Here is a 12,955-nt window from a genome sequence, read left to right as displayed (position 1 = left end):
ATGACACAGAGTAACATTAGGATGTGTTCACAGTTATTTCAGAGTAAAATTAATGGGAGAATGTACTTTACTTTTGACCTTGACCTTCTTGTGAGTTTTTGTTTTCTGAAAGCAGAAGGATGCCCTCTGTAGATACCTAGACAACATTGACTGTATCAGATTATCTCTTGGTTTGTGTCGCAGTGACAAACAGAACATATGTAATTTTTAAAAATTTTTGAAAATTGATTTCAGAGAGGAAGGAAGAGGGAGAGAGATAGAAACATCAATGATGAGAGAGAATCATCCATCAGCTGCCTCCTGTATGCCCCCTACTAAGGATTGTGCCTGCTACCTGGGCATGTGCCCTGACTGGGAATCAAACCTGTGACCTCTTGGTTCCTGGGTCAATGCTCACCCACTGAGCCACACCTGGCTGGGCAGAACATATTTTGAGAGAACTGGGGATACATCTTACATTATATCTCCCTGCTCTCCCATGTTGAGTGAAGTAGCATCAAGCCAGCAATCATATGCAAGATAAAGGTTTGGGAGACACAGGATGTTCTTGGAAGAAGGGTAGGTTTTAGTCACATAAAACATGATAGACTCAGTTGTTTTTAATTATAAATGAAGAAACTAGGAGCCAGTTCAGTCCAGCTCAAATTCTCACAACCAGGTAAGAGTAGAATTGGATTAGAGCTCAATCAATGCCCAAACACAAGGTTTTTCTCACTTAATCACACTCTTTTTCAGTGTGTGCATTTGAATCTTACATCTTCTCTTAGCTGCTCCTCCTCCTTTCCTGAGTAACTTTCCCCTAAAACAATGGATGGGGTTTATAATAGTCCCTTCCCATGGGAAATATGTGTAACATATCTTTAACAGACGTGAGCAACAGCGTACCTGGAAGCCTTTTACTCACATGATCTCTCAAATCTCTGACTAGCTCTTCCTTTTATGAAGAATTGGATTTGAATCCGTCAGAGACTGTAGAGAGCAACTCACTTGCAGTTAGAGGAGGAAAAACAATTATTTTTCCTTTTTGTAAATATGCCATCCTTTCTTAAATTTTCAGGGTCACCCTCCATTTGAGGAATATATTCAATATTACAGTTGCCATCAAATGCAAGTAGTCATACCCCCAAAGACAAGTTTCTGGCAGGGAATGGTTCTTAGAGACCGAGAATTAGACAAAGTGGCAGGGCTAATTCCCAGCAGGACAAAGGGTATTGGAGCTATTGCACGTCAATCACTTCCCTGCCGGTCTGAAAGGTGTTGGAGAAAGGCCTTCATCCGTGCTCAGCATATAACCTCCATTACCAAGGCCTTTCATGCTCTTGACGATGTGAGTGGGAAGAGATCAAGGTGCTGTCTTCAAACCCCAGTTTGGAAATTCCATTTGGGTGAAGTTTGAAGTGACTGCGTAGAAATGAACTTCTAATGTGAAGAGGAAAGACAGGCATGAGCGTGCCCCACGGAACTTGGGTCTCTCCCTCGGGCCAACGTCACAGGGCCCATCAGGCACAAGGTTAAGTGAGCTTTTTCATCTTCTCACTAAAGTGACAATTCTCATGTCAGATTTCATTTGGGGGATAAATGTCATTGTGGGAAGGGACAGCAGCGTGCCCGCAGCCTCTCTCAGGCAGCCTGCCTGCAAGACAGCTGAATGGAAGGACCACGGGGAAAATCGGCTATGAGTTGGAAAGAAAGGCCAGTTGCCTTCTGTACAAAGATGGTCTCTGCTCACTGGGAGGGAGGGAGAGATCTGAGCCCAAACACAGCCTTGCTGAGTTCCAGAGCAACCTCTGCCATATCAATGTGTGTTCGTATCAATTTCTGTCACCCACCCCAATGACACCGTTGGCAGAGCCACCATGGCGGTCAGAGGTCTTGATGCTGCGTGGGCATCCTGGTTGATTCCCCAAGGAGATTCTTTGGGTTTGGGTACTTATACCAGAGATAAAGAGGTTACCAGATCCCAGCACTGCATGCTATTACATCTCTAGTTTGTGAACACCTATTTTTAAAATTTTATTTTATTTTAGGAAAGGGTTGATTTGCTTAGTATAAGCCAAGCTCTGTAGTTGAAACCCAGTAAGTTTATGTTGACTAAAAGAATGCTAATTGAACTTAATGTTATAGACTTTGATTCCTTACTTTGAGATCTTGCCACTCAAACTGTGGTCCATAGGTCACCAGCATCCTTATTATTAATGAAACTGTTATAAAAGTGACCAATCTCAGGCTCGCGTCAGACCAACTGAATCGGAATCTTTATCTTAGCAAAATACAGATGTGCACTAAAGCCTGAGAGGTTCTGCGGTAAGGCACTGTGCCCAGGAGTTGAATGGTTTTCACCAGGTGAATGGTAATGTCTTTTATGTCTTCTAAGCTTAATTATAAGAAATCTTACAGACCTGCATAAATGAAAGAGGCAAGAGTCTCTCCCTCTCTCTCTCTCTCTCTCTCTCTCTCTCTCTCTACCTCTCTCTCTATCTATCTACATATAGTATATGTATGTGTGTATATATATATATCTACACATATATGTGTATATATATAGCACAAAACCTACTCCCATCATTTTCTAGAAAAAATGTAGCATTTAAAATAATGATAAGTCTCTTCTTTCTACTTTTATTTATTTATTTTAAATACTAGAGGCCCCGTGCACAAAATTCATGCACGGGTAGGGTCCCTAGGCCTGGCTGGCGATCATGGCTGATGGGGGCCTTCCTTCGTGTTGTGCTGCCCCCTGGTGGTCAGCGCATGTCATAGTGAGCAATTGAACTTCCAGTCTCAGGAGGGGACAATTTGCATATTAGGCTTTTATATAGAGGGATATTTTTATTAATTTCAGAGAAAAAGGGAGAAGGAAAGAGAGATAGGAACATCAATGATGAGAGAGAATCATTGATTGGCTGCCTCCTGCATGCCCCCTACTGGGGATCGAGTGCCCAACCCAGGCAAGTGCCTTGTCTGGGAATTGAACATGACCTCCTGGTTCATAGGTCAACACACTCAACCACTGAGCCACAACGGCCAGGCCCTCATTTCTAGTTTTAAGTATTATTATATTATGTATTAACATACCTGAGTCCCTTCAAATGTTTTGGATTCCTGGAAGGAATTATTATATTTCAATCATTTTTATATATCTCTACCATTTTACACATCATGGCTGCTTTTAAAATGCTTATTGAATAGACTCAAACTTCTAGGTAAAAACAGACACCCTTTCTCAAAGCACTACATACTCTCTCTTTAATTTGTAAGTCTGTATTTCAGTGTCTATTTCCTTAATGTCTGTTTCCCCTTCTAGATCAATTATTGTATGAGAGCAAGACAAAGGTTTGTCTCATTAGCTCTGGGATTGTGTTTGCCAAATCGATGCATGTAGAGTGGTAACTGGGGCATGAATTTCCATGCCTTACTTAAACGAGTCATGATTTGTCTTTTTACTTTGTGGGGAGGAAAAGATCTTCCTTACACAAGAGCTTTATACAAAATCTTATTTATACAAGAGTAAGTGTAAGAATTCTCAACAATCGCCAGTTCCTGCCTGCTTCAACTTACTGACATTGAACATGGCCACTGCCGCTGGAAAGACTCGAATTCGGGCTTTTCTTGCCGCCTCTCCCTTCCCTTTCAGAAAGAAATGCGTCTCAATTCTCTGAAGCAGCATCTCTCAGTTTCAAGTCCTGAGAACTGCGAGTTGTTGTCTCTTTCTCTCTCAGAACTGCCTTCTTCAAAGAAAGCCGCGTGCGCCCATGTATCTGCAGCATCGCCCAGCCCTGTACCCTCTGCCACCCAGCCCAGGTTTCCTCTGCGTTTTTGGCTTCTTTGTTGGCATACGAGCACTTCCTCTGGCCCCGGGGGGACTTTTAGCTTAAACTTTGTTTGGGTGTGTGTGTGTACGTGTGTGTTGCTGTGTGTTTTGTGGTGTTTCTCCAGCAGCCTTTACCGATCTGTGGGTGTTTTCTCGATCTGCAATGGAACCAAACCACTGACTCTCAGCAGCCGCTGCTGTTTGTGCCGTTCTCTGCAGAAATGGCTCCAAGTGTTACCTGGCCTGCTCCACTTCAGGGCAACCACAGCGATGAACAAGCACGAACCCCGACACATGCGCTTCACCTCCCTGACAGCGCCCGATAAGATCAGCCACCAGGGCTGCACGGGGCCTGGCGGGCTGTGTACTCTGTACAGAGGTGGGGCGAGCCCTACCCACTCCTTGAAGGGGGGCTTGCCCATGCTGCCAGCGTGCACCCGCACCCTGCTCCCAGGACGTGGTGGGAGGCGCCGCTGAGTTTCCAGGAGTTGGGGTCCAAGGGGGCATGTCAGACCCGGAAAGGGGCCCAGAAAAGCTTCGGAAAGATGTCTTTGTTTCCCTTGTCACTTGGGTTGTTTATTTCTAGTGTTGGCTCTTTCTCCCTTGCTAATCACAATAATCAAGAGAAACTGCACATGCCATGAGCAAGGGTCTGGGCTAAAGCATTGCTACATGGAAATAGATAAATAGTCTTTCTGAGCCACTTCTCTGCTCTTAAAAATAGCTCTGCCTCTGAGCTCACAGGCGGCATCCCACAGACCTACACCCAAGTGAGGGAACTGGCTGCCCCTGCAGCCCTGATGGGGGGTAGAGGTGGGGGGGGGCAAATGGTGGTCTTTCTGATGGGCTTCTCAAGTTGTTATTTTTCATGTAATGATTCCTTATGACTCAAAAGAGAAAAGTGACCCTCGATCGGGACAGGTTTAGATAGTGATCATGCTGTGGGCAGGGATTATCGGGGCTTGATCTTTATTACAAAAGTCATACTCGGTAAACCCTAACTGACATTGCCTGATAGTGCAACTCTCAGTGTTAGGAATCAGACACCCACAATGCCAGGGGCTGTGGAAATCATTTGTATTTAGGAGGAGATGGGAGACCCAGGCTGGCCTAGTGTGGGGGCAGGTGGCTCAGGGGACCTCTATTCAGTGGCACTGAGGGTGGGAGGAGGCGGGAGTTCTTACAGATGAAACGGAGGCAAGGAGCAGAGAACTGACTGTAACCCGGGTCCATAGTGAGTCGGTGACATAACCAGTAACAAAAGATGTTACCTGGCAAGGGAATTTCTTCCCCTAACTCTAGGAGAAGTTATTCATTGGGATATTTCAAGCCGGTTTTCATAGATGGAGAACTTGAGCTTTGAGAAGTGAAGTAACTTGGCAAACAAGGGGTGGAGTTGCGATGAACAGGCCGCCCTGCACAGCTGCCGCCCACGCTGCCGCCCCGCATCTGAAGTTCTCAAGTGCAAACAGGCAGGCGAGGCTCTAACTCGGCCCTGTGAGTGCTCACGGCCCAGCTTAGGGTCTCTGGTGCCCATGACCCCAGCCTGGGAGTTGAGTCCTTTTCCTCAGTGCCTGCTGGGACTGAGAAGCTGGAGCCATTCCTGCATGGGCTCTGCTGAGGCCTGGCCTGCCTTGGCCACAGCCACCGCTTCTCCCCAGGCTCAGCCACTCTCTTGAGCCACCGACGTTTCACCCAATATGCATTTTTGACTTTGATCCCCAGAGTCTAAGAAATAGGGCGCCCCTGAGATTATCCTGTTGGTAAGTGAGAAAGCATTGCCGTCCACCCTCCCAGGCCCAAGGAAACCCACCAGCCATCATGGCAGCCTCAGGTGCAACAAGAACGAATCAAGGCTTCATAAACCAGGCAGAATGACCTCCCAGATCTGAAAGATAACCAAGGCGCCCAGATGGCATGGCTCAGTGGTTGAGCATCACTCTATGAACGAGGAGGTCACTGTTGGATTCCTGGTCAGGGCACATGCCTGGGTTGCGGGCTCAATCCCCAGTGTGGGGGGTGCAGGAGGCAGCTGATCAATGGTTCTCTCTCATCATGGATGTTTCTATCTCTCTCTCCCTCTCCCTTCCTCTCTGCAATCAACAAAAATATATTTAAAAAATAAATAAATACAAAATAAAAGAGAACTGAGGCAACAGGAGGAGAGGTAAGCAACATTCTTGTAATCTTATGGCAGTGCTTACAAAATGTCTATGCCCCAGAGCGAGGGAGGGGACTTTGGGGTTACCTATCGAAGTCTAATTCTCCATGGACTCCTCCTGTGAAGGGCAATTCTATTGGAGAGAGCTCCTTGTGCTAGGATTTTTGCACTGCCCTCTCGTCTTTCTCTCCATAGGCCTCCCTGTATCCACTCACTCTGACTTTCTGGGCAGAGCTAAAGGTGCTAACTCTATGCTGCTCTGACTGGCTTTGGGCTCTGTTTATCACTGCTGGCTGGATAGTTCCCAAACTTTATTAAGTGCTCACACTTCCAACCCCGAGAAGCAAATAGGCTGCCCACAAATCTCAGACTCCCAGATGCCAACGTTCAAATGCCGGCCCAGCTGAATTAAGGTTAGATTCCTCAGAGGAGTTTCTGCTTGAAGGAAGGTCCAGGTGGGAGAGTGGTGGGGGCATAAGGTAGTCCTCCTCACCTTCTCTGAACCCCTAACTTGTTCCTGCCAGAGGTGCCTTTTCTTTTCAATACCTGATAAGCCATAGCAACTCAGACACATGTGAAAGAGTCCCAACCTAGGAGGGAAGGTGGGGGTAGTGGTGTGAGGGGGTAAGAGATCAACCAAAGGACTTGTATGCATGCATATGAGCAAAACCAATGGACACAGACAGTAGTGGGGGTGAGGGCTTGTGCTTGGGGGAGGGTTTGGTGGAGGAGAGGTCAATGGGGGGGTAAAGGGAGACTCCTGTAATACTTTAAACAATAAAGAATTTTAAAAAAAAGAAAAGAGTCCCTACTGACTGCCTCTCAGATGCCACCTTCCTCTCAACACTCCTCCCGTTCCGAGGAGTTGGAAAAGTTGACTATGTTTTTGACCTCCTTACTCTCAGAAGTTTATTTTGAGCCACCTTAGTGCCAGATCTTTAGTCAAAAAATTTTGAGCTACAAAACGTGCAAGTCTCTCTCATCATTGATGTTCCTATCAATGATGAGAGAGCCATTGGGCATTCAATGTTTTAAATCAGGGTGGTCTTGTTTTATTCAATCACAGAATCTCAGAGCTGGGAAAGCCCTCAGAGCCTCTCTTTTCTTGAAATTGTTTGTTTTAAATCCTCACCCAAGAACATGCTTAGAGAGAGAACGACATCGATGGCCTTCCATGAGTGCCCTGACCAGGAATCTAACCGGCAACCTTTCCATACACAGGGCAATGCTCCACCAACTGAGCCACTCCGACCCACCCAGCCTCTCTCTCCTAACTCTGTTGTTTTACACATGGTTAGCCGAGGCCCTGAGAAGCGAGGCGGCCTGGCGTTCAGGGAGGACACGACCTGCTCTCTGGCCTCAGAGCTCCAGCCTGACGTGCTGTTCTCGTTCTTTCTTTTTATTGAACAAGAGGCTTTAAAGCAGCCAGCATGACTGGATGCTCTCGTCACCTTTCCTGCTTGTTGATCTTGTATTCAGTTACACATCTGGCTCTGACCCCTGCTGGACAGGGTCACTGGAAGTGGGCAAGGAGAGAGAGGGGACTAAGCTTGGTCATGACCCAATCAGCCCACGGTTACTACATTTCTCAGGAATGGAGCCTTTTAAACCAGGTGGGGGATGGAAGTGGGGGGAGCAGGAGCCATGGAGAAGGGGCCACGGGAGGGGGGCGGATGCCTGCTAACTCCAGGGTCACATGCAGTCCCAGTGGCCTGTGTTGAGCTTAGAGCTGAATCAGAGCACAGGGGCAAAGCACATTCACAAGAGGAGTTGGGTGCCCAGGAATTCTAGCATAGATTTCACTCCATCGCTGATTAAAAGATGTGGGTAAAATAAGATAATTTGTAATATAGTTACTGGGAATGTCTTAAAAATGGTTGTTTTTAGTCCTAGCTGGTTTGACTCAGCGGATAGAGCATTAGCCTGCAGACAAAAGCGTCCCAGGTTTGATTCCAATCAAGAGCACATGCCTGGGTTGTGGGCTTGATCCCCAATGGGGGCTGTGGAGGAGGCAACCAATCAATGATTCTCTCTCATCATTGATGCGTCTATCTCTCTCTCCTTCTCCCTTCTTCTCTGAAATCAATAAAATATATATTAAAAATAGTTGTTTTTAAATTTTAGAACTTAGTAAAAATGAGGCCTCTTACACTCCCCTCTCCTAAGTTAGCACCTTTAGCTCCGCCCAGAAAGTCAGTATGGAGGCCAGAAACATCTTTGTTGTTGTTGTTCATGAAATTGTCCAATAGTGTTTTTATTTTTCTTAAATAAACTTACATTTTAGGGGGGTGGAAATAATTTTGGATTTACCAAAGATTTTCAAAGAGAGTATTTAAAACTCACTATACCCTTTATTTTATTTCCCCTAATGTTAATTTATTTTTTAAGGTTGTGGGTAAATATACATATAACATAACATTTGCCATTTCACCATTTTTAAGTGTATGGTTGAGTGGTATTAAATATATTCTTATGGTTGTACAACCATCATCCCATCCATCTCCAGAGCGTTTCACCTTCCCAAACAGAAACGTACCCATTAAACAGCAACTCCCCATTCTCCCCCTCCCCATTGGCCCCCTCACACCCCAGTGCGAATTTCAGTCTGTGAGTCTGACTACTCTGATTACCTTACATAAGTGGAATTATACATTATTTATCTTTTGTGACTGGCTTATTTAATTGGCATAAGGTCTTCAAAGCTCATACAATTGTACCATGTACCATGTGTCAGAGTATTTTTCCTTCATAAGGCTGAATAATAATCCATTTATATAATACTAGAGGACCAGTGCACGGATTCATGCACTTGTGGGGTCCCTCAGATTGGCCTGCACCCTCTCGCAATCCGGGACTCCTCGGGGGATGTTAGATTGCCAGTTTCCACCCTATCCCCGCAGGCCAGGCTGAGGAACCCCACTAGTGCACAAATCTGTGCACCGGGCCTCTAGTATGCATATAAGATCTTTGGTTAATCTCTTCCCGCCCTCCCTGTCCCCCCTTCCCTCTGAGATTCATCAGTCTGTTCCATATTTCCATGTCTGTACGTTGAGCATCTGCCCCCTGGTGGTCAGTGCACGTCATAGCTACTGGTCTAATGGCGGTCGCTTAGGCTTTTATATATATAGATACATATATACACACACATACACATATACATACATATGCATATACATATGCACACACACATTCATATACATACATATATATGTATATATATATATATAAATACATATATGTGTGTGTATATATATACATACATATATATGTATATGTATATATATATGTTCCATGTTTTGCTTATTCTCTCTTTCATCAGTGGGCACGTGGGCAGCTCCCACCTGTGGCTATTGTGGGCAGTGCTGCTGCCAGCACAATGTATAGATCTCTCTCTGAGTCTCCGCTTTCAGTTACTTTGGGTCTATACCCAGATGCCTGTCATTACTTTGTTACATAACCATGGCACATCCCTGTTCACTAAACTATAGTCTTTATTCAGATTTCAGCAATTTTTCCACTAAAATGTAGTCTTTCAATAAGCACTCCAGCAGATTTTGATTCACTGGTTTAGAAACACTGATTTTTTAAAAAATTACCTTCATTATAGAAAGTATTACAGATGTCCCCTACCCCTCCAGCCCCATGAACCCCCTCCCCCCTCTATCCTGCTCCCTTCCCCCAGGCCTTCACTACACTATTGTCTGTCGATGGGCTGTGCATGTATGCATTTAGGTACATTGATCTTTATTTTTTATGGAAGCTGTGCTGGGTGTAGGGCGAAAGGTAGCCTTGGCCTGGGGGTCTGCAGTGGATCCGGGATGGTTTCAGTGGAGCCCATGCTCTGCCCCCACTAGTCCTCTTGTTTCCGCTTTTCAAAGGATATGGAGAGCATGGATGGCTTGACAATTACCTGGAGTGCTCGAGAGACAAGCTCCAGGATGTAAACTTATTCTCTGGGTAAGAACTTTCTAGAAAGCAGCAGACACAAGGAGAAATGGGCCAGTGTGTCTGACACCTCAGAAGCCGACTCAGCAACGAGAAAAGCTCTGAGAGGAAGATGTTTAGGGGTTTTCTGTATCTCTCATTTGCCGCCATTGACAGAACACAGGGTCCATTCAGACAGGGGACCTCTGCCTTCCACCGTCACTGAGTCACTGAAGAAATGCGCTTGGGCTGCATTGGGTGGGATATGTGTTAGCCTCGAGAAGGATTTCCTGATATGACAGAGGGTGACCCAGATCTTTCATGCCCTGGTTTTACTTCCCCAAGTGAATGAATCTGCTGTCTTTTCCCCAGGACCTGGTGCCAGTCTTACATCTTCGTTGACTCAACATACATGTATGAAGAACGTAGCGTGTCCCTGAACTGTTGTGGGCCATGGGGATGTCCAGAATGGCCAGTAGAAGCTCTACCCAGGCCAACAGGCAGGATGGCGAAGGACACCGATACACACACAAGTACACTTGAGAGCGGTGGTTATTTCAAATCACAATGATCTCAGCCTGATGTCAGTGCGATGGTGACTAAATGGCAAGGATTCTAGGAGCCTTTCAGGGCCGCATGAGGCCCTTACAAAGCAGCCGTGGAGTCTTTTTCTGCAGGAAGCAGCCCAACAGAGACCCACAGAACTCAGCCTCTGCGCAGACAGAGGGCCTGGGTGAAGTGGAGCAGAGCTTAAAGGTCTATAAACACGCGAGGTAGCCTTGTTAGGCTGCCCCGGGCATATGGTATTCTTTAGCGCCCTTTCAACTCAGGCTCCTCATGAAAAATCTTTGGGAGGGAACGTAAAATGAACCCGGGGGGACATCTTTATAACGCTGCTCTGGATGGAGCGCAGGGATGTGTCTTTCGTGACGGAAACGTGTGAAACCCAAACCGGGCAGCCCGGGCTATTCCAGGGAAGTATTAAAACAGGGAAGTCAGGGGGATTCGGAGAGAGGGGAGGACCCGGACTGAAATCTGGTTTGGATTCTATTAATCTCTGACTGGGGAAAAGCCCTCGAGGGCCCTTCACAAAGGCAGAGCCGGTCGTGACCTCAGCCCTAGCATCTTGATATCTATTCCTGGGGACCCCCTTGTGGCAGCCCTGACTCAGAAGGAAACTCACCAGCTACTACATCACATCCTCGCAGACCACTTCCTGAAGGGCTCTGGGTTTTCCCTAGAAGGCTCTCGCTCATGTGCAGATCCTGCCAGGAACAGGCTGAGCGTCGGCCGCTGGGCAGGCGCAATGAAACTGAGACCTTCCATAGACGAAATACATGCACCACAACACATAAATAAAGGATAGCTATGGAGATAGAAAGAAAATAATAGAGCAGACATCACACTGTTCTGTAAATGAGTGTATACATATATACATACGCACAGGTCCATGCAGACCCACACTCACAATGTATTCATTCTCTGTAGTGCATACATGAAAGGTAGGTACAGAGTAGAGACGCATACCTCCAGAAGGGGAAAGAAAAACATGTGGGCCAGCCTTTCCTCACTGCATGTGCTGTTGGATTACAGGTGTTAGGTAAAGGCAGAATCAGACAAATTTAAGAAAGGTTGGGAAAAACAAAATAAAATATTGTTTTATCTCTTAGAATGTTAATATGCTCCTGGGAGTTGTAAATCTCTTTTCTCATCCTTGTGGCCATTCAATGCACATAGAAAACGTTTTTATTGATTTCAGAGAGGAAGGGAGAGGGAGAGAGAGACAGAAACATCAATGATGAAAGAGAATCATTGATCGGCTGCCTCCTGCACGCCCCCTACTGAGGAACAAGCCCGCAACCCTGGCATATGCCCGGACCAGGAATCGAACTGCATCTCCTGGGTCATAGGGTGGTGCTCAACCACTGAGCCATGCCAGCTGGGCAAACACAGGTTTTTAAAGGAATCTGTGTGTAGAGATCTGCAGAGAACCCATTGAGAAACACTGACCCAGGCTGACGCCATTGCTTTCTGTGAATGTGAGCTGTGCTTCCTGGTAGGCAAGGCAATTAGAGAAACATGTGTTATAGTTTTTTCATCAGAAAAAGGTCTACCTTTTTGGTTTTCTGATTCTAAGTTGAAATGACATTTTAAATACAATATGTTTATTGAACTACATAATGGATTATCTCTTTAACACTGGCTTAATGGGAAATACATAATAATAAATAGTATTATTATTAATATTATTATTTTAACTATATTAAACATTGGGAACAAGCCAAGGATATAGCCTGGAAATTTAACTTAGGAAAAGACATTTCACACTGGGAGGAGGGACTAGGCCTGCTTCTTTCTGATAATCCTGATTAATAACAATAATTAACTTTAGACTACTTTGAACTCCTTTTTTAAATATTAAAATATATAACATTGTGCAAATTTACTATGTACATGTTGATTCGATACATTTATACATTGTAATATGATTGCCATTGTAGCTTTAGCTAGCACCTCCATCATTGGATATAATTATTATTTATTTTATTATGCATATGGTGTGTGTATTTGTCTATGAGTTGCATGTTTGTACCTTAAACCATGTCTCTCCCATTTCTACACCCTCCAGTCCCTGATAACCACCAGTTTACTCTCTGTCTTTACATGGACTATTTTTTTTAAGAAAATTAATTTATTTATGTATGATTTGGGTAGGAATTGAAGGTTATTAATTTACATGTCAAGTCTTTGGTCAGATTCGGAGCTTTGTCCTAATGGAAAGAATTTCCAGGCTCTTTGGATACTGAACATGCAAATGATAGAGTCTAGACATCCTGCCAGGCATTGGAAGGGCCGGCCTCTTCTTTCACTTCAATGAAAGGCCTTTCCACCTGCCAGGATGGGCCCTGGGGGAATTCCACAGGCAGGTCCCAGACTCTCTCAGGAAGTCATCTTGGATTTGCTCAAATGCTCAAAGAGAGCGCTGACTGCATCCTTCAGACCCACAGGAATGGTTGTCTGAATAGCCGCAGCCAACCATGCCCTCAGACTTGAGCAAA

Source organism: Myotis lucifugus, unplaced genomic scaffold (genome assembly GCF_000147115.1).
Source record: "Myotis lucifugus unplaced genomic scaffold, Myoluc2.0 scaffold_250, whole genome shotgun sequence".
Classification (NCBI taxonomy): domain Eukaryota; kingdom Metazoa; phylum Chordata; class Mammalia; order Chiroptera; family Vespertilionidae; genus Myotis; species Myotis lucifugus.
Note: the sequence above shows the minus strand (reverse complement) of the source record.